This window comes from Nicotiana tabacum, chromosome 6 (assembly GCF_000715075.1).
Source record: "Nicotiana tabacum cultivar K326 chromosome 6, ASM71507v2, whole genome shotgun sequence".
In the NCBI taxonomy this organism is placed as follows: domain Eukaryota; kingdom Viridiplantae; phylum Streptophyta; class Magnoliopsida; order Solanales; family Solanaceae; genus Nicotiana; species Nicotiana tabacum.
In genome coordinates, this window is record NC_134085.1 from 81948605 (window position 1) to 81953542 (window position 4938).

The following is a 4938-nucleotide window of genomic DNA, read 5'->3' on the forward strand; positions in this document are numbered from 1 at the left end:
AGATCAGCAAGAGAGGCATATTCAACATGTCATAAGGTTTTGTGATCAAATAACCCATCAACTCTACATTGCCGACTTTTATGAAACACTGGCTGAGGGAAGATATCAGCTCAGAATATACCTTGCCTAAACCGCGTCTCAACTATTTTTGTTTCCTTTACTCATGATAAATGCATCATAGGGTGGTGGCTTCCAAAAATTTAGTAGTGAGTAGTAGTAACCAAACATCAATTAAGAGGAAAATTTGCAAATAAAAAAAAATGAAAAAAGGTTTCAGGGACATGAAGGGGGAAAATGATAGAGAAAATATTATTTTTGGTCAAACATGGTTGGGGCTTATTTTGCATAATGCAAACTTTCGATGTCCAAATGAAATACTTCATCTGACCATTTAACATGACATTACTACTTTTTGACAAAGCTCCATATTTCCTATGAATAGGGGTTGAACTGTGGAAGTACTCAATCTGTCACGACCCATTTCCATAATAGGTCACGATGGCATCCAACACCATCGTCAGGCAAGCCAACACGGAAAAATATTAAATAAGCTCTCACTTACTTTTACCCAAAATAGTTGCAATGATTCTTTAAGTTGAAATAAAATCAGAAATTATCAGAAAAGCCAAAATAATCATACAACCCCAAAAATACAGTCTACTAATGTGTGTGTCAAGACCTGGTGTCACAAGTTATGGGCAGCTAGTAGAATATACAAAAGAATCACACTATCCTACTGTTCGAAACAGAATAGACAGCAAAAAATACATAAGAGAGACTCCTTCAGGCTGCTGAACAGCATGGGAAGGGAAGCTACTCACCATAGAAGTCTTGAAATCCGCTCAGGGATGCGCACCAGTCTGCTAGCCAGATAAACCTGCCTCAAATCCTGTACAATTAAGTACAGAAGCGTAGTATGAGTACATAAACAATATGTACCTTGTAAGTGTCCCGTCTAATCTCGAAGAAGTAGAGACGAGTGGTCGACTTGATACTTACTAGGGTCAAATAATATGAGGAAGAATTTATAATAAGCATGGATAGCACAATTAATTAACATTGTATGGCAATGAATAACAGTTCTTTTCCAGATAATATCATGGGTATCCATTTACGTTTCAAGGCATGCATGAAGTTCAGTCCACAGAGAAATACTAAGTAAAGCATGCGCAAGTAACACCGAGGGACGTACGGCCCGATCCAACATAAAAGTAAATTGTGCGCTGCCGAGAGTCGAATAGCTCGAACCATAGATGTATCTATTACCCCGCTCGCGAATCACACGTGCGATGCGGTCAAATATAAATATACTCATCAACAAGCAGACGATAATGTATATCTGAGGAGTAGTTATTCACAAAAATATTCAAATTCTCTTTTAAAAAGACCAACCAGAGAAGGTGCCTCTTACTAGCCTCATTATCTTGATTAACATAATTCATACGAATCCGAATTTATTATCAATTTACAAGAATATCACATAGAGCATGCTTTTGGGTCCTAGACTACCCGGACTTAACATGATAATAGCTACGCACGGACTCTCGTCACCTAGTGCGTACATAGTCCCCGTATATAATAGCAATTAGTTCAATTATCACACCTATGGGGACAATTCCCTCTTACAAGGTTAGAAAAGAGACTCACCTCGCTCAAAAGTCCACTTCCAATACCAAGAACATGCCCAGACCCTCAATTCGGAGCCGAACGATCCCAAACTAGTTAAATGAGGTAGGAACTAGTAAATATAAACTAACAAGATCGAATTCTAGCTATTTATGCAATTTCCCAACTTTTAACACAAGTTTCCTAAAATCTGACCCCGGGCTCACGTGCCCGGATTCCGAAATTTCACGAAGGAAGTTGTTCTTTATAACCTAAGGATAAATAATATATGATTTCTAATTCATTTTATAGCAAATTTCGTGGTCAAATCTAACTTTTATTAAAACCCTAGGTTTTGCTCTAACTCCTTGTTTTTACCCAAATTCTAGTGTTTAATCTACCTAAGACACAAGTGATAAACTAAAAATAAGCTGGATAAACTTACCTCAAGATACTAGGTGGAAGTCTTCTCTCAAAAGCTCCAGAAATCGCCAATGGAGGAGTGAAAAGTGGTAAAAATAACTTAGAACCCGTATTAAATGAAACTCACTGCTTCAGCGGTTTCTGCATCTGCAGTCCCGCTTCTACGAGGAAGAGACCGCATCTGCCAAAATAGCGCAAGCGGGCTGGGACCGCTTTTGCGGCTTGGGAGCCGCTTCTGTGGTTCCTGGACTGGCCTGCCTAGGTCGCATCTGCGATGGGAGGACCGCTTCTGCGGTCTCGCACCTGCGGTCAACCAACCGCAGGTGTGGTTATGACAGAAGCAGATACTTCAGCACTCCTCAAAATATCCAACTTGACTCGAACCTCATCCGATTGACGGCCAGTGTTCCCGGGCCCTGCCCGAACATACCGACAAGTCTGAAATCACGATACAGACCTACTCGAACCTTCGGAATGCCTGAAACAACGCTAAATCTAAGAGTCATCCCCTAAAACCAAATGAATCAAACTTTAGAACTTCAAGTTCTTAATTTTCCTATAATGAGCCGAAATGTCCTAAAACTACTCGGATTGACACTAAATTTTGCGGGCAAGTCTTAAAAGATATATCGGACCTGTACTAGGATCCGGAACCAACACACGAGCCCGATACCCATGGAATCAATCATTAATTAGTTTCTTTAAATCTTTAAAACTTCAGATTAACAATTTCTGAAAAAAATTCATTAGTCACGCTAGGGACCTCGGAATTTCATTCCGGGCATACGCCCAGGTCCCATATTTTCCTACGGACCCTCCGGGACCGTCAAATCACGAATCCAGGTCCGTTGCTCAAAATGTTGACCAAAGTCAAACATAGCCTTTGGAGAAAATCCTAAGGAATCATATGGGCATATTTCACTCCAAACTCTTCCAAATCCCAAACCAACCGTCCCCACAAGTCGTAAATTAACTAAAGCAAGCGTGGGAAGTTTTATTTAAGGGAACGGGGTTTTAAAAGGCAAAACAAACAGTGGGGTTGTTACATTCTCCACCTCTTAAAAAAATATTCGTCCTCGAACGGACATAGAAAAGTACCTGAGCAGCTGAATAAATGTGGATATCTGCTCCGTATGTTCTCCTCGGACTCCCAAGATGCCTCCTTGACCGGTTTGCCCCTCTGTTGGACCCTTACCGCAGAAATTCTCTTGGACCTTAACTGGTGATCCTGTCTATCAATAATGACAACTGGCTCCTCCTCATAACCCAAACTCTCATCTAGTTGAATAGTACTGAAGTTTAACACATGGGAAAAGTCGGCATGATACTTCTAGAGCATCGATATGCGAAAAACGGGATGAAATCCCAATAATCTAGGGTGTAAAGCAAGCTCATAAGCAACCTCCCCAACTCGCCTCAACACCTCAAATGGGCCAATAAACCTTGGGCTCAGCTTTCCTTTCTTCGCGAATCTCATAACGCCCTTCATTGGCGAGACTTCCAAGAGGACCTCCTCGCCAACCATGAATGATACATCACGCGCCTTCTGATCCGCGTAGCTCTTCTGTCTGGATTGAGCTATATGAAGCCTTACCTGAATCAACTTTACCTTGTCCAAGGCATCTTGTACCAAATCTGTACCGTATAACTTAGCCTCACCATGCTCAAACCACCCAATAGGAGAAAGACAATGTCGACCATATAAAGCCTCGTATGGAGCCATCTCTATGCTGGACTGATAGTTGTTGTTGTATGCAAACTCTGCCAAGGGCAAGAACTAATCCCACTACCCTCCAAAGTCAATCACACATGCCCTGAGCATGTCCTCCAAAATCTGAACTGTCTGTACCGACTGCCTGTCGGTCTGAGGATGGAATGCTGTGCTGAGTTATACACGGGTCCCCAACTCACTCTGAATAGCTCTCCAGAAATGGGAAGTATATTGAGGGCCTCTATATAATATGATGGAAACAGGCACACCGTGCAACCGGACTATCTCCCGAATGTAAATCTGAGCATACCTCTCTGTTGTATAGGTAGTTGCCACTAGAATAAAGTGGGCTGACTTGGTCAACCTGTCAACAATGACCCATACTGAATCAAACTTCCGCAAAGTCCGCAGCAAACCAACTACGAAATCTATGGTGATGTGCTCCCACTTCCACTCTGGTATAGGCATCTGTTGAAATAGGCCACAAGGCCTCTAGTGTTCAAACTTGACCTACTGGCAATTCAAACACCTAGCCACATACTCTACTATGTCTTTCTTCATCCTCCGCCGCCAATAATGCTGCCTCAAGTCGCGATACATTTTCATAGCTCCCGGGTGAATGGAATATCGCGAACTGCGTGCCTCCTCTAGAATCCTCTCCCTCAGACCATCAACATTAGGAACACATAAATGACCCTGGAGTCGCTAAACATCATCCTCGCCAATAGTAACCTCCTTGGCACCTCCCTGAATCACCGTCTCTCTGAGAACTTCCAAATGTGGATCATCGAACTGCCGGGCCTTGATCTGCCCCAATAATGACGACTAAGCAACAACACACACAAGGACTCGGCTGGGCTCCGAAATATCAAACCTCGCAAGTTTGTTAGCTAAGGACTGAATGTCCAAAGCTAGTGGTCTCTCCTCTGCTGGAATGAATGCCAAGCTACCCATACTCTCTGCCTTTCTGCTTATGGCATCCGCGACCACATTTGCCCTCCTCGGATGATAAATATTGGTGATGTCATAATCCTTTAGTAACTCAAGCCATATGTGTTGCCTCAAATTAAGATCCCTCTGTTTGAACAAAGCTGTAAGCTGCGATGATCCGTATAAACCTCACATGGCACCCCATACAAATAATGGCTCCATATCTTAAGAGCATGAACGATCGCAGCCAACTCTATATCGTGCACAAG